The sequence below is a fragment of the Ovis aries genome, chromosome 5 (assembly GCF_016772045.2).
Source record: "Ovis aries strain OAR_USU_Benz2616 breed Rambouillet chromosome 5, ARS-UI_Ramb_v3.0, whole genome shotgun sequence".
NCBI lineage: Eukaryota > Metazoa > Chordata > Mammalia > Artiodactyla > Bovidae > Ovis > Ovis aries.
Genome location: NC_056058.1, coordinates 81,745,852 through 81,768,833, shown reverse-complemented (window position 1 = coordinate 81,768,833; position 22,982 = coordinate 81,745,852). Strand labels below are relative to the sequence as shown.

At 37.5% G+C, this 22,982-nt stretch overlaps 1 protein-coding gene across 2 annotated transcripts in view; it reads left to right on the top strand.

Annotated features, from left to right (window-relative positions):
• EDIL3 (EGF like repeats and discoidin domains 3) overlaps positions 1-22,982 on the top strand; it is a 474,131-nt gene that overhangs the window by 98,558 nt on the left and 352,591 nt on the right. The window lies entirely within an intron of this gene.

Below are 22,982 nucleotides of genomic sequence, written 5' to 3'. Positions count from 1 at the left end.
TTATAGACATCTTAGGTAGAGGGTTGTTTTCAGAAGAGTATTTGTTGGGGCCCAGATTTGGCAACCCCAAAATGTGCCTCAATGATATATTGATTATTTTGAATTAAAGTTATTTAAGAAATGATCAGTGCTAGAGGGTGACTAACTCTGACCCTCTTGTCTCCCTGAAAACAGGAAATAAATCTCTCAGGTCAAATGTGTATTTGCTGTGTCTGGAATTAGAAGGACACCCTTATTGCTGATGATAGGGAATTCAAGCCGAGAATCCTATATAAACAACCTTGCTACTTCTCTAATTTCCTGCCCCCAGCCCAAACTCGGTTTAGATTCTTTACCAGTTGGGCACCCCAAACCCAAGTTTCTTTGTCCTGTCAGTTCCTTACAGATTTTTATTTACCTCAAAAACATAAAATCTGCCTGCTTCGGCCACTTCTTAGATCCCATTTCTGTGGTAACTCCATGTGCATGAATTAAAACGTTTTTTTTTCCCTCCTATTAATCTGCCTTGTGCCATTTTTTATTAGTCCTGGCACAAGAATTCAAGAGGGGTAGAGCAAGAAATTTACCCTTCTCCAGCATACTGATAAAATGCGATCTTCATCATGAAGTAGGATTCTTACAATCCTCTTCAGCCTTACACACTAGCATGGCTGGCTTACTGTGCAGGGTGTGAAGGGTGGCCAGAATCCCAGAGTTTACCCTGGAAGCCCAGGGAGGAGAGCAAGTACCACATGTGGGCTGCCCCACTGGGAACCCTGACCAGGGAACAGCTGAGGATCAGCTCAATTGATTCTAACGTGAAGTGTGGGGCTTTGTTTTATATGGGCAGGAGAAACGGCATGAATAGAGAAAGCACTGCATCTGAAGTCTTCAGAGAGAACACATAGGTTCTATATTATTCTATGTATTTGATTGCCATATTTAACTTAATGTTATAAAATATACAAAAGGGCAATAAAGAGTAATTTGTATAAAGAATCCAACTAAAGGCCTGCTGTTGTGGATTTTTAGCTTATATTTATCAAAATAAAACAAGCGCTTGGAGAATAGATGTTAAATATATTGTCTTGATCCAGTGTGGTTGTCTCCTAAATTCCTTAAATACAAGCTTGATAAGATCTTAAGCACAGCCTATCAGCCTGTACTGCAAGATTTAATGCTGAATTGTCTTTTTTTATACTTTAAAGAGTATTTTATTTAATTTTCCATTAATAAATCTTCTGTTCCCTCATCTGGATATCTTATCTCTTTCTTTTTTAAATCAGGGATAGACTGTTACACCTTACAATCCCTTCTAAAAGTACAGAATGGAAAGTATAGAAAGTTAAACACATATCAGTTTGTGTGTGTGTGTGTATGTGTGTGAAAATACATGATATCACAGAATTAGAAACAATTTTAACATCCTAAACTGCAGTCTACTGCCTGTGCTATTCTCTGGAGAGCTTGGCTTCTCAAAGCACAGCTCAAGAATATTTATGCAGTCTGACTATGAAGCCTAAAGCTAAAACAAGAATTTAAGGATGCAGGACAAAAGTTTCATCTTAGGAAAATCCATGAAAAAAATTCCCATGGAATTATATAGGTTGAGATTCTGGCTGCCAGCAATTATGTTCAGACAGGTAAAAAGGACTCCATGTATAATATAGTTACAATTTTGTGCTCTATGTGTCTTCCTATTTCCATATAAAGTGCCGGCACTGAAATTAATCAGTGCCACTGGATCCCTCATGCCACTGACAACAGTCACCCTGACACTTCTGTAAAGCCTTTCTATCTGAGGCCTTCCACAGAACATCACTTCCCTTCATTAAATCCATGGCAAAGGCAGAGGCTATCATGGAAAGTGCAGTAAGGCATACCAACTGGATCCAAGCATCTTAGTAACTACATGTGGAATTTATTTTCAACAACCTAGAAGCCTCAGTCCAATTTAAGATTATTTTTTCATTATGATGTCCTTCCAGACACTGTTCCAGGCACAAAGGATTTTAAGTCAGCTAGAAATGATCCTTGCTTTCTAACCAGTAATGCCTATATAGAAGGTATCAGTAGCTCTCAATTGGTTTCAGATTAGCCAGTCTCTTTGCAGGCAAAGTAACATTTGATACTACATTCACAAACACACACTATTATTTTGAAAGATATGTGGGGACTATTGGGATTAGAAGATTTTTATTTAGTTTACTTAATTAGTAGTAGCTTTTTTGTCATTAAGCTTTTTCATAACCAGTGAACCTTAGGAGTGCAATTCCGATTATGTGAGAGCTTATAATTTTTTTGACATTTAAAAGGAGCCTATTTATTCAGAAATATTCAATTTCATTGTTACACAGATTATATATGTAGTCTACATATATACTCTCATCATAGTGCTGTTTAATGTAGACTCACTTACAGGCATGTTTAGAAACACTCCTGTAAGTATTGACTTCTTGTGACAGTTGTTTGCTTTGTTTGTTAAACTGAATTTCAGCCCATCACAGAGCTTTCTCTGGTACACAGAATGTCACTGAAAATAATAGTTTTTATAGATTTTTTTCCCATTGTCTTCTGGATGGTAACTGATACTTAGAAACTAATCAAAAAATATATCTTTCAGGAAGGAATGGAACAGCATTTTTTTTTTGCACAGAATACGAAGGTAGCATTACAGCAATAAGCTATGGCATCTGTCTACTGTAATTGGTTTTCGGTCTGAATTCCTTAAGACTTTTGTTTCTATTGCAATGCTTTTAATTATAATGTTAGGACAAAACTATTTAAAGACTTTTAGAAGTTAGAATTGTTTTTATATGAGGCAGAAATGTCTGTTCATCAAAAACAACAAAAGAGGAAAAGCAACCTAAGACTACTTTCCTTTATAATGTCCATCTCATTAGATTTATTGTCACCAGTTCTTTTACCAAATGGTTTTTGGACGTGATGATGGCACGGTGTATTCTAGGTGCCAGCGATAAAGAGATGAAGGATAGGCCTTTGTCTTCAGAGATGATGTGGTCTAGTGGGGAAGGACCAGAACACAGAACAAGGATATGGCTATGGCAGTGAAGCTGTAGGAGACGTGCCAGGGGGCTTCTGGGAGGAATAGGTGTGAAAGGAAGTCAGGGGAAGGGGCTCTGATTTGGGAGGTCAGTCCATAGTTAAGAGATGAAGACTGGAAAGCGTGAGGGTGAGGATTCTTAGCAAGGCTGTATGGAAAGTGCAGAGGTGTGATGATGGAGTTGAGGGTGGAGGTGAAGAAAAGGGAGTGGATTCCAAGGTGATATAAAGGGCAGAAGATGAAAGGACTGGCTGCTGGAAATGAGGAGAGAGCACCTGTACACACTCCTGTCTTGTGTGGTTGAGTCAGTGGTTGTGCTCATCACTGAAGGCTTTGCGGGCAGTTAGAGGGAACCCATGCTCAATTTTGAATATGATAAAGTTGGTGGCATAGAGATAGATGAATTGGGATAGTCAGTTGACAAAAAATGACAAAAAAACTATGGCCAGAGTGGTAGGAAGAAATCTAGGGATATGTGCTAGGAAACTAGGAATATATGTAAACAGTGTTTATGGAAGAGATAATGCTTCTGTTGCTAAATGGCAGAGACTGAGAAAGATGTGTGAAGGGTAAGTGAGTAGTTTAATATTGCCAGAAATGTACAAGAATTTGTGTGTAATTCTATATAATTGACATTTTTCTTTTAAAGTGAATGGTGCACCTCTGAAGGATTTTTAAACTGCAGCCTGGTTTACTCTCAAATGGCTTTTGAAGGTAAACCTATGGCTCTACTTGGCTGTAAAAATAGGAGTCCTTATACTAATGATACCTTAACAAAGTGGAGTTATCTCAGTCTGTTCTCCTGGAAGAAAAGCAGAGTTAGGGTGAAAAAATTTGTTTATTTGAAAAGAGCAGCCAGCCATAATCACAGCAATTTCTAACTCTCAGAACATAAACAAGAATAGGTGATGAATCTTATTATAATGATTATCATCATCATGTTATTATTGTATCATCAGCAGCTATTTATTAAATAACCACATGAGATGACATAGTTAGAAAGAACCTGTAGCCCCACATAGTGCACATTTATAGTTAATTCTCCAATATGTTTCTTATATTCCATAGTTGTTCTTGTAACTGTGGAATACTGAACAGAACAGCCCAAAATAGAATTTTACTAGCTCATCTTCCACAGTTCAATGTAGATTTAAAATAAAAAAGAACTAAAATAAATAGACACAGTTTATTTGCACCCTTTTATCTTTCCTTCATGGCATTTGATTAGGTAATCCCAAGAACAAATTAATTGAAAAAAATAATCAGTATGTAATAGGTTTTCAAAAAAATGTAAGAAACCCACTGGAAGATACATGATGGCGAGTCAGTCACTTAATATCAATATTGGATACTTAACTTTAGATGTCCATTTCCTCAATTTAAGTAAAAGAAAACTGAACAGTAATCAGGAAAATACAAACTAGAGCAATAAAGAGAGGCGACACTATCCCTGTCCATTTATAGAGAATAAACAGTCCAACAGCACCAAGTGATGGCAAGAATGTGGAGCAGTGGAGACGCACACTGATGGTGGGAATGTAGGTGCGCTGCCTGGCAGAGTAGCTTGTAAATGGTCTAGTACATGCATATCATTTGACCCAGTAACTCTGCCTCTAGATAGATATCCAAAAGACATTGTTTTGCACAGTGCTTCAGGAGAAACATACTAAAATATAACAGCAAAAGCAAAACAAACTGGAAGAACCTAATTCCTAAATACCCATCAACAGGAGAAAAGGTAAATGCATTCCAGTATATGTACACAATAGAACACAATAAAGCAATTACAACGTACTAATTGGAGATCTGTGGATAAATTACAAAAACAGATTTAAGGAAAAAGAATGTGAAAGGGTACATTTAGTATAGTACTATAAATAAAGTTAAGAGAGTATTAGAAAATACTCTCCATGGATCCACACAAATCTAGATTTTTCCATAGATCCACACAAATCTAGAGTTTTCTAATACTCTCTTAACTCTCATGGATGGAGGAGCCTCGTAGGCTACAGTCCATGGGGTCACAAAGAGTCGGACACGACTGAGCGACTTCACTTTCACTTTCATACTTTTCTAGCAGGTGTATATATTAAAATATATACCATATATTAAAATGATAAATATGCAATTATATTAATAATTTCCTCTTTAGAATGGGCAAGGAAATGGAATGGAATCAAGAAGGGTAAATATAAACTTACCATCATGTCTTTAATGCTTTGCTTTAAAAAGAAAAAAATGAAACAGATGAAAATGTTAAACTTTGGCAAAATCAGGTGGTAGTTAGATATGTGGGTGTTGATTGTACTAATCACACTTTTCTGTTTTCCTGAAATATTTCATAATTTGAAAAAAGAACCTGAACTGCCTGAGGTTACAGGTTATTATTAGCACAGCCAGTTCAGGAGAGTGGCTGTCATAACTAGAAGAGAGCAAACTGGAGTCAGGGCTGTACATACAACTGCCCATGGAGAAAAAGACCAAACCATTTCCACACTGTGATCGCAGATGTTGCCCACAAGTCATAGATTTAACATTTTAAACCTCACTATTAGATAGTTTGCTGAGTGTTTTTATCTGTATTACAATATTAGGGTGAGATGAAAATGAAAGTCATTTAAGTGAGACCTAATGGGCTTTATAATGGACTGCCCATTACTGACAGAGGATTTGGGTTGCAAAAGGCATTAAACGCCAAGTGAATGATGTATTTGAGGATGAAGTGATGTCATATAATATAGATGCCATCCTCCTCTATTTGGAGTCAGCTTCTTTTTCCATTTTGTAATCATTTAGATGGTAGCCTGTGCATAAAAATACCATAACTCATGAAAGTCAGATTTGAATTCTAATGGTCACAGTAAAGGTAAGAATTAGAATTGAATGAGAATCAAGTGAGAAGAAAAAAATAAATATTACACTTCAGCACTTCAGGAAATACACCAAGTCTATTAACTGGATCATGGGAAGTTAGCAGTTGATAAGAATGGTCATTTATTGAACACTTACTGTGTGGCAGCCACTGTTCTAAGAGCTTTGTGAACATGAACTCATTTTTCTCTCACAGTGACACTTGTGAGTTAAATCCTTGGATATTTTTTCTTTCACAGAAAAGATCACTGAAGCACACATTTTAAGCAATTTCCCCAAATCCACAAAGTCAGTCTGTAATAAGGGCAGAATTCCAGGGCTGGTATTCTTAGCCATAATGTACTGCTGACAATAATGATGTGAAAAGTGATAGAAAAATATATTTGCAAATAATACCTCACAAGTGAAGAAAAGACATCATTATATAATAGTGGTTAAGAATACAGTCTACCAAGAAAAAGGTATACAGACATGTAGCATGACAATGAAAAGAAAACATGTGGAAAAAGAGTCTTTTAGTAAAAGAGCAGTCACTATCGAATGGATGCCTACTAGATGGTCATTATCTTATTTAGCAATATCAGTTTCAAGGAGGTGAACCTGAACCCTAGAGAGAGTAATGAATCGGTGCAGGGTTATACGTCTCATATTTGGTAGAGTTAGCATTTGAACACCGGTCTGTGAACCAGGGACTTCCAAGGTGGCAACTAGTGGTAAAGAATGGTAAATAGCATAGTGGTACAGTGCCTGTCATTGCAGGACACATAAGAGACACAGGTTTGGTCCCTGGGTCAGGAAAATCCCCTGGAGAAGGGCATGGCAACCCACTCCAGAATTCTTGCCTGGAGAATCCCAAAGACAGAGGAGCCTGGCAGGCTACAGTTCATGCGGTCGCAAAGAGTCGGACACAGCTGAAACAACTTAGCATGCATGCACGCATTGTGAACCAGAGATCCATTTCTCTGTACCACAATACATCCTATTTGAACTTTACATTCTCTTTATGTCTGGTGGGATTCTCGGGAGATGTTACTGTTATCCCTCGTGACATTGGTAAATGACACACTCTTTACTACTCAGTAAAGAGGACGGAAAGGGAAGAGCAAAATAACAAGGACATGAATCCTGGATGCCACAGGCAAACAGTTCTCTGCCAGGCATTTGTAGAGAGAGAAGTGACAAAAACATCACATTTTTGCCTTTCCCTTACTTCACCATCGTCCTTCGATGATACCAGTCGTGGGAAGAATGAAAAGCAACGTGGCCAAAGTGTCAAGTGCCATAAAGCAATGAGAATGTGCAGCTTTCACTCTTCTGTGAAAACTGGACAGCATCAAATCTTGAGCAGTGGTACATTAAATTGCAGGAAGGAGACCCTGGGGATTAAGTCCTGGTGTGTATCGGTCCACTGGCAACAAAAGAATGCTTATTTCAGTGCAGAATTCCTGGGTATCTGAGGAGAGCTGCAGCAATGGAATATTCCAACAGTTTTGGAATGGGAGCTGGAAAAGAGAAGGTGTCAGCAGAAAGGGCAGGAGAAATATCTGAAAGAAGCCGCAGCCCTGGGATTTCTCCGTGTGCAGCGAGTCACATGAGGAACAAGGAGAACAAGACAGAGCAGCGGTGAAGGGCAGGGGTCCTTGGAGACCAAACCATCCACCCGAAGTGGAATCAGAGAGGCTGGCAGGGTTGCGAAGAGCAAAAGATTCTGTAAAGAGTAGCTTTGACTACAAATATAAAAAGGAACAGCTTTAAGATAGGCACAGTATAGCATAATCTGTTCACAAAGCAGCAGCCATTGTGGGTTTAAGAGAACACAGTGTTAGTAATCTCTGTAAATACCGTTGCCTACAGATAGGGAATGCATATGTAGAATGCAGATTGCAGAGTTTACGCTAATCTATGTGGAAAGATTCCTAAGGAAAATATAAGAAAACAGTTTTTAGCATGCCAGTGGGATGCTGAGGGAACTTTTCAAAGGAGAGTATTGGTTTTCTTTTATTGATTGTGTTTACTCATAGTTAAGAGAGTGTTTTGATGTGATTACTCTGCATGTATTTAAATGATTTCTTCTCACTGGAGGGAGTTGGGCTTAATAAACTTTATTCTAGTGCAGGATTTGAATAATTTTTCTTTCATCAGAAGAAGGGGAGCAGGGAATTTATAGTCGTTGAATTCTTCTCATGCACTAGGCATTGCGCTAGTTGCTTTACACGCTCTATTCTGTAATCCCAGCTAAGATTTTCAATTTAAGAATGAAAAAGAAACTGAGGCAGAGAAGGTTTTCTCAAGGTGACAAGGCTAAAAGTAGTAGAACTGAGATGTGAAAGAGGTCGATCTGGTTCTTAGAGCCTATACCCTTGTATTATGAAATACTGCCCTTTGCGAGCTCTCAAGAGGAGGAGAGCAGTGGTCCCCTCTCAACGGTCCCTGGGCAGGGACAATTACTGGTGCCTCCCTCTCAGAGACATCAAGGAAGATTCCAGGAGAAGGATGAAAATCACCACTCTCCCAAAAAAGAGTGAGCAGATCTGCATTTATTTAGGATAAAGTCACTTGGGCAAGGCAAATATGTTATGTACTGACATTCTGCACTGTGCTGTTTCTTTCCATTAAGAATTTTGGTCTCTGAGGCAGGGTTAGAATTTAGGAAGCAACAGTGCACTCACGGGTGTGTTAAGGGCCCCTTTCCTTGGTGCTGGGGGCATCAGGCAGTGTTTCTCATCCCTTATCTCTGTCATAGTATTGGGTACATGGTAGGACCCAGTGTGCTAATCTGTGTTGAGAGGACGAAAATGAAAAGATCAGAAATTTCAGCCTTTATGTGGAAGTTTGTGTCTTTGAGAAAATAATTTTACCCGTCTGATTCTGTGAAAGTCTAGATAATTTCTGAGTCTCTATTTAGTGTAAAAGCTGATGCTAGAAACACAAATAGTAGACTCAATCCATATGCTCAAGTGCATACACTCTAGGTAGGAATGGAGGCAGTGGTTAAATGAATGAGTGAAGCACTTTGTGAGACACAAGAGGGCCGCACACCCTGTTATATTATCCACCCATCCTCTTCAACTTCTACTAAACTTTCTTGCCTTCCATCTACTTATTCTGTATAAGAACATTCTTAGACATTCCCTTTTTTGTCCATCTGCATATAGTTTTTTTTTTTAACCTAAAATCAAAACAAGCTAGACTATGTGATTTTTTTATATAAATTTATTTATTTATTTGGAGGCTAATTACTTTAAAATATTGTAGTGGTTTTGCCATACATCAACATGAATCTGCCATGGTGTACACCTGTTCCCCATCCTGAACCCCCCTCCCTCCTCCCTCCCCATCCCATCCCTCTGGGTTGTCCCAGTGCACCAGCCCCAAGCATCCAGTATCATGCATTGAACCTGGATTGGCAATTCGTTTCATATGTGATATTATACATGTTTCAATGCCATTCTCCCAAATCATCCCACCCTCTCCCTCTCCCACAGAGTCCAAAAGACTGTTCTGTACATCTCTGTCTCTTTTGCTATCTCACATACAGGGTTATCATTACCATCTTTCTAAATTCCATATATATGTGTTAGTATACTGTATTGGTGTTTTTCTTTCTGGCTTACTTCACTCTGTATAATAGACTCCAGTTTCATCCACCTCATTAGAAATGATTCAAATGTATTCTTTTTAATGGCTGAGTAACACTCCATTGTGTATATGTACCACAGCTTTCTTATCCATTCATCTGCTGATGGACATCTAGGCTGCTTCCATGTCCTGGCTATTATAAACAGTGCTGTGATGAACATTGGGGTACATGTTAGACTATGTGATTGATATCAACTATTAGGGGAAAAAAGATTTGTGTAAGTGCTTTGAGTTATTTGGGGGTAAGTACACTATATACAAATGGTATTATTAGAATTCTAGTCACAGTGATGGAAACATTAAAAGGTTGAATCTTCAGCGATAATACTTCAAGGGTATAGTACTGATAGAATGGAATACATTGTTTTCAATAAATACATTATGATGTGAATTAACTTCAAAAATAAGAGGTTCAATTTTATGCACTGAAACTGATTTTTAAATTAAAAGAATCAATTTTAATTTGGTTTCTATTAGTTCAGTGTTTTCAGGAAAAACATATTACAAATTTCACATGTTAATGCTAGAAACTATAACTGTGATACTATAAATTACTATTTCAATGTATTAGGTACAACAGATTCTTAAAATATATATGTGGAGTGAAGAATGAATGAATGAATTTTAAAATTATGACAGCTATGCTGAACTATGTTTTATGAACTATTAGTAAACATATAAGAGATTTGAAAGACTGGTCTTAATAGCTTTAGTAACTATATTTGAAAGTAAAGATAAATAAATGGTAATATTTTCACAAATAAATGTCATTATATAACAAAATAGCAAGTGATCAATAATTGAAATTTTAATTAAGCAAGACATGACATCCTTTTAATTTTAAAAATGGCTTCAGTTCAGTTGCTCAGTCGTGTCCAACTCTTTGCGACCCCATGAATCACAGCACACCAGGCCTCCCTGTCCATCACCAACTCCCGGAGTTCACTCAGACTCACGTCCATCGAGTCCGTGGTGCCATCCAGACATCTCATGCTCTGTCGTCCCCTTCTCCTCCTGCCCCCAATCCCTCCCAGCATCAGTCTTTTCCAGTGAGTCAACACTTCACATGAGGTGGCCAAAGTATTGGAGTTTCAGCTTTAGCATCATTCCCTCCAAAGAAATCCCAGGGTCGATCTCCTTCAGAATGGACTGGCTGGATCTCCTTGCAGTCCAAGGGACTCTCAAGAGTCTTCTCCAACACCACAGTTCAAAAGCGCTCAGCTTTCTTCACAGTCCAAATCTCACATCCATACATGACCACAGGAAAAACCATAGCCTTGACTACACGGACCTTTGTTGGTAAAGTAATGTCTCTGCTTTTGAATATGCTGTCTAGGTTGGTCATAACTTTTCTTCCAAGGAGTAAGCATCTTTTAATTTCATGGTTGCAGTCACCATCTGCAATGATTTTGGAGCCCCCAAGATAAAATCTGACACTGTTTCCACTGTTTCTCCATGTCTTTGCCATGAAGTGATGGGGCCGGATGCCATGATCTTCATTTTCTGAATGTTGAGCTTTAAGCCAACTTTTTCACTCTCCTCTTTCACTTTCATCAAGAGGCTTTTTAGTCCTCTTCCCTTTCTGCCGTAAGGGTGGTGTCATCTGCATATCTGAGGTTATTGATATTTCTCCCGACAATCTTGATTCCAGCTTGTGCTTCTTCCAGCCCGGCATTTCTCATGATGTACTTTGCATAGAAGTTAAACAAGCAGGGTGACAATATACAGCCTTGATGTGCTCCTCTTCCTATTTGGAACCAGTCTGTTGTTCCATGTCCAGTTCTAAATGTTGATTCCTGACCTGCATATAGGTTTCTCAAGAGGCTTACTTTATATCAGAAGAAGTGTTTTATACACTACAGGTATTAATGGACCAAGGTTAGAGAATAAAAAAAGTTCTGATTATTATAAGTTATATGTTTTAAAAGTTTAAATGATTAAAATTGTTTTTGATTCTGTTTACTCTTAGAATATGCTGTGTAATAAAACCAACATTATTTGACTTGAACATAAAGTCAAAAGTATAGCAGCAAACTAATATGAAGGAGGAAATGAAGACATTGATAAGCAAAATAAACAGATCAAAAAACAAATAAAATCAAATTGACAGATTATGAAGGGAAAGATTATAAAGTTACAAAGAAGCCAATCAAGCACATTTAGAGATTAACGAGGGTTAATAACCAGAACCGAGAATTCTGAAAACACATATTGAGTTTGTGTTGAAAATTCATAAGCAAGAAAATGTAGATATTTTCTAAAATTCATTGAGTGTAAATGGTACACCTTCACACTGTAGTGTTCAAAAACTGGATTGGAACTAGAGGGCCATATTTCTTATTTTGAGGTTCCCTGTATCACTAAACAAACCAAACGTTTTACAAACAAATGACTATGATAATCATCCAACGAAATAGATAATGTGCAGTAGGGTGAGATGGCAAAGGACCAGCCTTATAGGCTCAAGCAGGTTTATAAAGGAAAACTGTGAATGACTTGTGGCTTGTTTTGAAAGGCTCAGGGTAGTAATAAAGTGAGATTCCACTAATACAAGGAGAAACTTACCGAATATTCATGCTTGAAAAATGCAAAGTAGGAAACCTCCCTGCAGCAAATATATAAATCCAATGAATAAAAAGTAGTTCCGTCTTGCCATATTGAGACCCTGAGCTAGAATTAATAGTTCTGTTTGACAAGAAAAATGTTGATGCTTAAGAGTTACTCTTGCATTTTATCTATTAGATCTTTGTTTTTTAGCATGCATTTGTCAAAATCATTCACCACCTCCCTCAAGGGACTCAGTTAAAATATTTGCCTTGCTGTTATAGTTCTCTCATATCCACTGTCTGTGAATGAGGATGCTTCTTTAATCACTTATTAGCACTACAAATATTCTAGATCCTCACCTCCAATTCTTTAGATTGCCTTTGGAGTAAAAATTTAAAAGTTCTGGAGTATTCTTTTAATATCTAACAGATACCACACACCAAAATCAGTTCAGCTGGGAATAAATGGGAAAACATTCAATGGAATTCAATGTGTAAGTGAAACCAACAAATAAATTATAAGTTACACATAATTGAGAGTGATTGCTAAGAGTATGTTAATACATTTTATGTAGATGCTTCCAATTTCCTTTTTGTGCTGCTAAATGAACCAACTATATTTTAAATGAGTGGTTAGAATAGGAAATCAAAAACTGGTGTAAGACTTTTGTGATAGTCAATTATTTTTCATATTTGACAAAAAGAAATCTCTACTGAATGTAAACTGGAGAGTGGATTTTATTATATTCTCAACCTCATAGTGTGGCAGGTAGTAGAAGCATGATCCTGACATCTAAACTGGGTTCTAGTCACTCATTAGCACCAGAGTCTAAGTTTTCCCTTCCCTAAAATAAGAATAACTATAGGGAAGGGAAAACTTAGATGGCATGGTACAGTAAAACAGACAAATGCTGGTTTAGGGATCAGGAGATTAAGAAGATTTTAATTCCAAATGTGCACATACTTGGCTGGGTGGCACATGACTACATTTCTAGACTTCCCTTTATTCATTTAAAAAACAAGGGAGACAGATCATGTAGTCTCTGAGGTCCTCTTTATCTCTGAAACTTTATTAATATATTCCGTACTAAATCAAAAGGTTGTTTGTGAGATTAAAATATGTTTATGATCATAATGCTCACAAATTAATTTGGTATAAAATGCAGTATATTATTGCCTTATAATTATGCTTCTTGTTACCATTCTTGGCCTCTTGCCCTTGATGACTCTTGTCCTCTGAAGTTCTTTCTGTGTGTGTGTGTGTATGTGTGTGTGTGGTGTAGTAGTAATAGTTGTTGTTCTTGCTGCTGTTGATTTTCAGTGCTGTGTAGTATTTCAAAAAATCAACTATTGTTATGATAGCCAGAATTTTTACTGTAACTATTTACCATCATTTAATTGTATAACATTTTACAAAATTATCACATTTAACTTAAAATTAAAAATGAAATTAATAAGGGTGATTTCATATATCAATTTTATTTTTTCTAAGGCATATTAAAATCAATAAACAAAATATTCTTTGTGCATTACTTAAAAACCTCTTAATATTTGTATCAAGACCATCCCCAGGAAAAACAAAACGCAAAAAAGCAAAATGGCTATCCGAGGAGGCCTTATAAATCGTAATAAAAATAACAGAAGTGAAAAGCAAAGGAGAAAAGGAAACATATACCCATTTGAATGCAGAGTTCCAAAGAATAGCAAGGAGAGATAAGAAAGCCTTCCTCAGTTATCAGTGCAAAGAAATGGAGGAAAACAAAAGACTGGGAAAGACTAGACATCTCTTCAAGAAAATTTGAGATATAGGGAACATTTCATGCAAAGATGGGCACAATAAAGGACAGAAATGATATGGACCTATCAGAAGCAGAAGATATTAAGAAGAAATGGAAAGAATACACAGAAGGACTGTACGAAAAAGATCTTTGCGACCCAGATAATCACGATGGTGTGATCATTCACCTAGAGCCAGACATCCTGAAATGTGAAGTCAAGTGGGCCTTAGGAAGCATCACTATGAACAAACCTGGTGGAGGTGATGGAATTCCAGTTGAGCTATTTCAAATCCTAAAAGACAATGCTGTGAAAGTGCTGCACTCAATATGCCAGCAAATTTGGAACACTCAGCAGTGGCCACAGGACTGGAAGAGGTCAGTTTTCATTCCAATCCCAGAAAAAAACAATGCCAAAGGATGCTCAAGCTACTGCACAATTGCACTCATCTCACACGCTACTAAAGGAATGCTCAAAATTCTCCAAGCCAGGCTTCAGCAATACATGAACCATGAACTTCCTCATGTTCAAGCTGGTTTTAGAAAAGGCAGAGGAACCAGAGATCAAATTGCCAACATCTGCTGGATCATGGAAAAAGCAAGAGAGTTCCAGAAAAACATCTATTTCTGCTTTATTGACTATACCAAAGCCTTTGACGGTGTGGATCACAATAAACTGTGCAAAATTCTGAAAGAGATGGGAATACCAGACCACCTAACCTGCCTCTTGAGAAACCTATATGTAGGTCAGGAAGCAACAGTTCGAACTGGACATGGAACAACAGACTGGTTCCAAATAGGAAAAGGAGTACGTCAAGGCTGCATATTGTCACCCTGCTTATTTAACTTCTATGCAGAGTACATCCTGAGAAACACTGGGCTGGAAGAAGCACAAGCTGGAATCAAGATTGTCGGGAGAAATATCAATAACCTTAGATATGCAGATGACACCACCCTTATGGCAGAAAGTGAAGAGGAACTAAAAAGCCTCTTGATGAAAGTGAAAGAGGAGAATGAAAAAGGTGGCTTAAAGCTCAACATTCAGAAAACGAAGATCATGGCATCTGGTCCCATCACTTCATGACAAAGAGATGGGGAAACAGTGGAAACAATGTCAGACTTTATTATTTGGGACTCCAAAATCACTGCAGATGGCGATTGCAGCCATAAAAGGGGGATTCAGGATTGGGAACTCAGGTACACCCATGGCAGATTCATGTCAATGTATGGCAAAACCAATACAGTATTGTAAAGTAAAAATAATAATAATTAAATAAAGGTGAAAAATGGCCAAAAAAAAAAAAAAAACCACCACCAGATGCTTACTCCTTGGAAGAAAAGTTATGACCAATCTAGACAGTATATTAAAAAGTAGAGACATTACTTTGCCAACAAAGGTCCGTCTAGTCAAGGCTATGGTTTTTCCAGTGGTCATGTATGGATGTGAGAGTTGGACTGTGAAGAAGGCTGAGCACCGAAGAATTGATGCTTTTGAACTGTGGTGTTGGAGAAGACTCTTGAGAGTCCCTTGGACTGCAAGGAGATCCAACCAGTCCATTCTAGAGGAGATCAGTCCTGGGTGTTCACTGGAAGGACTGATACTAAAGTTGAAACTCCAATATTTGGCCACCTCTTGCAAAGAGTTGACTCATTGGAAAACACTCTAATGCTGGGAGGGATTAAGGGCAGGAGGAGAAGGGACGACAGAGGATGAGATGGCTGGATGGCATCACTCACTCGATGGACGTGAGTTTGGGTAAACTCCAGGAGTTGGTGATGGACAGGGAGAACTGACGTGCTGCGATTCGTGGGCTCACAAAGAGTTGGACACACCTGAGCTACTGAACTGAACTGAAGTAGTGGGGAAAATTCTACTACTTGAATTTTCTGGAAGAGAAATCCTTTTGCTCGTAGCAAAAGGGGCTTCTCAGAGAGTCTTTTCTTCTGAATCTCACAGGATGAGGTTTCACATCTTATTACTGCTTTTTGTCTTCTTGGCGCTGTAAGAGAGATCCTTCTGATACATGACCAGGGACTAAAGTCAAGCAAAGGCAAGAGAACTGAGGAGAAGAGAGGTAGAGTCACCCTGTACTCAGAAGGCACCCCTTCAAGGATTATCATTGCCATGCTCTTGGATGTTTCTTGAACTTTTAACTCCATGCCCTTAAACAATAGGATCTGTAGAAATTGTAAGTAGTTCCAGGATTTCTTTATTTCTCCAGCCTTTCCTCTTTCTCTCTCACCCTCTCTCCCTCTTTTCCTCCTTCCTTTCTTCCCTTGCTTTTATTGTTAAAGAACAAAACTAAAAAAAAAAAAAATTAAAGCAAGAAGGAATGTTCCAACAAAACTCTTCTGAGAATATGGTGATAGTGGAATATCCAAATATGAATAATTCCTCAATTGAGGATGCAGTGTGTAATTTCTTTGACTGCTGTGAATTATGACATCCTGCCTGAAGAGTGTCTGTATTGATCCTGGAAATTCTTCTCGATTTTATCATGCCAATAAAGATACTAAAATTGAACTCAACTCCCAATAGTATTAGAAATGGCTTATTTAGTAATTAAGTAATTACATTAAAAAGCTTGAAACATAATTATATTAATCAAAGTGAGAAACATGATAAGGGATTTGAAATGAACATAAAATAGATTCTCTTTCCAGAAGTAAACTAAATCACAGTAGCTTATAAGCTTACATCAGTAACTAGTGGCTTCATGGGAAAATCAAAGGTGTATAAATCATTCATGAGGGATCCTCTGAACATAAGCATTAGTCTTCTTTCTGTGATAAACTATGTCTCTTTTTTATTTAAAGTGACAGTTAAAGGAACATTCTAATTTCATGTCAAATTTCATGTTAATAATCTGATGCTTTCAAACAGTCAATTTTTTCTATTTCTCTTCTTTTAGGAAGACCCAGAAAAGGTGAATTTTAAGTTGTCTAGATAAAATTTGAAGAATAAATTAGGTAAGACCAGTACTGTGTCATGGGCTTCCCTGGTGGCTCAGACAGTAAAGAAACTGCCTGCAATGCAGGAGACCTGGGTTCGATCCCTGGATTGGGAAGATACCTTGGAGGAGGGCATGGCAACCCACTCTGGTATTCTTGCCTGGAGAATCCCACAGACAGAGGGGGCTGGCAGGCTACAGTCTATGGGGTCACAAACAGTTGGCAACTAAGCACAGCACAGGGCTGTGTCATAAGTTTGCAGTTTAACTCACACCAATTGGCCCTCTGCTTTGAATATAATAGTGAAGTGAAAGTTGCTCAGTCCTGTCCGACTCTTTGCAACCCCATAACTATACAGCCCATGGAGTTCTCCAGGCCAGAATGTTGGAGTAGGTAGTTGTTCCCTTCTCCAGGGGATCTTCCCAAATTAGGAATCAAGGCCAGGTCTCCCGCATTGCAGGCAGATTCTTTACCAGCTGAGCCAGCAGGGAAGCCCTGAATATAACAGGGGTGATGAAACATTTTTGAATGACTCAAGGAGTTACTGAATGCCTAAGATAGTTTTCTCAGAATTGGGCTGTATAAGTGATCTAGACCACTAATTACATTTCGATAATATTTTTATGGTTGCCTATTCCATGGATATTACTTCATTTCCTATCAGGTTCTAGATCAAAGAATAAGAAATCAGATTTCATGGGGTTGAATATAGGTGTTATTACATATTAGATGTGGAATTTCAAGTGAGTTATTTAACCTTACTTTTTATTCACTACTTGTTTCTAATCACAAAGTGACTGATAATAGTAGTAGTATGTTGATACTAGTATGCATGTCATATGGTTGATGGGAATAGACTGAGTTCCTAAAGAGCACATTTTTAGCAATAAGTAAATATGCTCACTAAACATCATAACGCTCACTAACCTCTGTTACTTTCAGTTCAACCTTGGTAGTTATCATTTCTTCTTCTACCTAGCTGCTAATTGGATTTTAAAATGTTAAGAGATTTTTAAGTAGATTCTTTTCTTATTTCAAAAAAGTGCTGCACAAAATTTTGGGAAGTATTACAAAATAAAGATAAACATGATGAAGAATATTTGAATATTTTGATTACTCCCTATGTAGAGATGGCTGTTCTTGATCTCTTTGCATATACCTTTCCAGATCTTTCTTTTCTTCTCTCCAACTCTAGAAAGAGCTTATAGAGTATTTCCTGCTTTTTCATTTAACACAGGATTTTGATATGATCCAACAGCATTCATATATTGACTCTATGCTTACAAATTGTATGATCTCCTGTAAAGAGTTACTTCATCCTCAAGGTTAGGGAGAAGAGGGTAAGGATGGAAGGTAGGTCTTTTGAAGACCCTTTAGTGTGCAGTGACGTGCCTCTTGAGTTTCCTAACCCTGGGTCTGGGAAAAAAAATTGCCAACAGCAATCTCACTTTGTGGCCCACATTCAGAATAGAATTAAAGAGTCTCCATGTTTGTGTATCTTGTAGATTAGTTATACAGTTAAGCAGATCATCCCTTATTTTTTCTTCTCACGTAACAAAACTCAGAGTTTTTATTTTGTTGGAACTAAGTTCTAAATTGCATATATTAAGGAGGAATGGAAATCATATGTATATAATGCTTACGATAATGTAGGTTAATTTGCAAACAGTCCTAACCCAATGACGTGAACCTTAAAGAAGAGTTCAGCTCAGTTCAGTTCAGTTGCTCAGTCGTGTCTGACTCTTTGCGACCCCGTGAATCGCAGCACACCAGGCATCCCTGTCCATCACCAACTCCTGGAGTTCACTCAGACCCACGTCCATCGAGTCAGTGATGCCATCCAGCCATCTCATCCTCTGTCGTCCCCTTCTCCTCCTGCCCCGAATCCCTCCCAGCATCAGAGTCTTCCAATGAGTCAACTCTTTGCATGAGGTGGCCATAGTATTGGAGTTTCAGCTTTAGCATCATTCCTTCCAAACAAATCCCAGGGCTGATATCCTTTAGAATGGACTGGTTGGATCTCCTTGCAGTCTAAGGGACTCTCAAGAGTCTTCTCCAACACCACAGTTCAAAAGCACCAATTCTTCAGCACTCAGCCTTCTTCACAGTGCAACTCTCACATCCATACATGACCACTGGAAAAACCATAGCCTTGACTAGACGGACCTTTGTTGGCAAAGTAGTGTCTCTGCTTTTGAATATGCTATCTAGGTTGGTCATAACTTTCCTTCCAAGAAGTAAGCATCTTTTAATTTCATGGCTGCAATCACCATCTGCAGTGATTTTGGAGCCCCAAAACATAAAGCCTGACACTTTTCCACTGTTTCCCCATCTATTTCCCATGAAGTGATGGGACCAGATGCTGTGATCTTCGTTTTCTGAATGTTGAGCTTTAAGCCAACTTTTTCATTCTCCTCTTTCACTTTCATCAAGAGGCTCTTTAGTTCTTCTTCACTTTCTGCCATAACGGTGGTGTCATCTGCATATCTGAGGTTATTGATATTTCTCCCGGCAATCTTGATTCCAGCTTGTGCTTCTTCCAGCCTAGCGTTTCTCATGATGTAATCTGCATAGAAGTTAAATACGCAGGGTGACAATATACAGCCTTCATGTACCCTTTTCCTATTTGAAACCAGTCTTTTGTTCCATGTCCAGTTCTAACTGTTGCTTCCTGACCTGCATACAGGTTTCTCAAGAGGCAGGTCAGGTGGTCTGGTATTCCCATCTCTTTCAGAATTTTCCACAGTTTATTGTGATCTACACGGTCAAAGGCTTTGGCATAGTCAATAAAGCAGAAATAGATGTTTTTCTGGAACTCTCTTGCTTTTTCCATGGTCCATCGGATGTTGGCAATTTGATCTGTGGTTCCTCTGCCTTTTCTAAAACCAGCTTGAACATCTGGAAGTTCACGGTTTACGTACTGCTGAAGCCTGGCTAGGAGAATTTTGAGCATTCCTTTACTAGTGTGTGAGATGAGTACAATTGTGTGGTAGTTTGAGCATTCTTTGGCATTGCCTTTCTTTGGGATTGGAATGAAAACTGACCTCTTCCACTCCTGTGGCCACTGCTGAGTTTTCCAAACTTGACAGGATATTGAGTGCAGCACTTTCACAGCATCATCTTTCAGGATGTGAAATAGCTCAACTGGAATTCCATCACCTCCACTAGCTTTGTTCGTAGTGATGCTTTCTAAGGCCCACTTGACTTCACATTCCAGGATGTCTGGCTCTAGGTGAGTGATCATACCATCGTGATTATTTTGGTCATGAAGATCTTTTTTGTACAGTTCTCTATTAGTGATATTCTAGATTGGGATAATAATATTGAAAGGATATTAGGCAATGTCAATAAAATTTTCTGAAGCAAACACTTACTTATAAGGTTATATTCCCAGTATAAACACCATTTATGTTTATTTGTATAAAACAAATATAAGAGTACTGACTTGTAAATTTCGGAAAGATACAAAAGAATGAGCTAACAGTGGGCTTTCCTGGTGGCTTGGATGATAAAGAATCTGATGCAGTGCTGGAGACCTGGGTTTGATCCCTGGATTGGGAAGATCCCTTGGAGAAGGGAATGGCAACCCACTCCAGTGTTCTTCCTTGGAGAATTCCATGGACAGAGGAGCCTGGCAGGCTACAGTCCAAGGGGTTGCAAAAAGTTGGATACAACTGAGTGAACTTCACTACAGTGGCTACTGCTAGGGTTCAAGAGTAAAATGCAGAGAAGGGTCCAGTTTCCCTGTTTCGCATGTGGCTATCCTTTTTTTTTCCCCCTAGAATATATACTGTTTTTAGAATTAGGAAAAATGTGGAATTTTAACATAATGCTATAAAGTGGTAATTAATAGTTCAGGTTCTTGATTTAATTATGTTGCCAGAATTCACATGCTCTGAATATAGGCAATTGTTTTGATTTTTTTCTAAATATGAAGGTGCTTGGATCACAGTAAGTGATCAATAAAATGAAGGTGTTGTTATTATTAACTTAAAGTCTAGGGAAAAAAGCCTTTATGTTCATGTTTGTATACAATACAGACTTAAACAACAGAATGACAGTAATATCAGTGTGTGAAATGTTACCTGGATTTTACCTCTTTCTAGCCAAATTGCTGGTGAGATATTCTACCTCACTTTTCTAAAAGCTTTATTTCTATTGCAAGTGTTTCATTATTTTCAAATAATTGTCATCATTGTATTTCTTGTGCTAATAGAACTTATGTATAAGTTCTTTCAAATACGAATATGATACTCTTTCCCCATATATATGCGTATATTTGTATGTGTGTGTATATATCCTACTGTGAACCAGGTGTTATTCTAGTGCTTGCTATCATTGACTCAAGCAATGATTCATATGTTGTTCATCCACTTAATTTTCCAAGAGGCTGAAATTATCCAAAAATGAGAAGGTAGACAACACATAATAATACGAAATAACTGACCTCTAGTCAGAGAATGGAAAGAACTTTTAAAAATAAAGAATTTGAAGCAGCAAATAGAAAGGTGAAGGAAAACAGGGGCAAGGGAAATCACTCCAACAGGCATAGTTTCTTATTCCTGGAGCCATGCTGACTACCTGGGAATTTTATTTTGCCCTTGTTATTCTATGCCTTTACATTCTGGAACTTCAGTAAATTTCAGTTTTTTATAAATAAAATGAGGCTTATTAACAATATCAGCAAAGTTTATCATAGGCATATTATGAAGATTAAATGATATAATACCCATAAAGCACTTAGTATAGTGTTTGCTACATAGTCACCAAAATATTAACTAATATTACTATACAATAATGAAATATTCTAACATTGGCTGAATTATGTAATGATAGAATCAAAGGATATATGAAAATTTAAGCAAGCAAGTAAATATATCAAATTGTTTATCAGGAATCTATTTACGGAGAGTGGCCTATCAAAGTAATTTATGTTTCTTTTAAGGTTGTTTTATCTTTGGATAAACGATATAAATTCTGAAATGTTAGAGATTACCTGAAATTAGAGCATTCGGCAGCTATTCTATAAAATGTTGCTTTCATGTGAAAATATTACTGTAAAAGATAAATATGAAATCATTCACTTTTTATAAAATTTAATCAAGATCTAAATCAGACTTGTAAAATATGACTTATATTCTGTAAGTTAGATAGGTGTCTCTACTGCCTATCTTTAGCTGAAAAAGAACTAGTTTTAATTTTTGTGATTTCTTTCCTCCACGCACCAAATGGAGGAACATATATAGTCAGTTTCAGTGGCACAGTTTATAAACATGTTATTTAATGAAACGATTGATTACTTTAAACGTTCTAGCAGTAAATAGTTGGGGCTGCCCTTAAAACAGTGAAATATATTGCTTCAACTTTTGCATGCTGGAGTTTGAAACTATCATTTTACTGCTGTCTTAAATTATGACTTTTAAAAATAAGATTCTAAATAAAACACAAAATTAGACTTTGCAAATTTTTTCTCTAACTTTAGTATTACATACCCTTTCTACCTGAAAAACATAATTAAATGGGTAATGTGATGATTGATAAAATGTCCTGGTGTTTCTTGAGTCACTATGCTTAATAAGTGATCAATATAGCCAATTTCTTGTTCTACTCATTTTCCTTGGAGATTATGTGTCTTCTGTGTCTGTGCAGCTTTACATTTAGAAACGAAGTAATTCACAGTCTAAGGTCTAAAAACGAAGGCAATGTGAATCTTCAACCATTGCATATGGCACTGGATTTCATCTTCTTTGTAGCAGCTGATTGTTTTTGTAAAGTCAGTGTGAGTTTGTTTTCTTGACAAGGATTGATGGACTAAGTGTTATCATCATGATGTACTGAATTATTTATATACAGCAGCCAAATTCTATCTTTCAGTTTGTCCTTTGCTGTCAACTGAAGAACTATGATAGTCTCTGAAAGAACAACTCGCTGGGTTTAGAATGTTTTCATAATTAGAAAAATATATAATCTTAGAGCATAACACACAATAAGTTATCTTATTTATGCATTAAAAAATCCAAAGCAGTCAGGTGTCACTCTTTTGTTGACCTCCATCACACCTGTCTGGTAACACAACAAACCTGGGTCAGGGTCGTCTTCCTGCCTGAGCACCAGCTATTGTCCTCTAACCAGATAACAAGGTTGGGTACGTGTTGC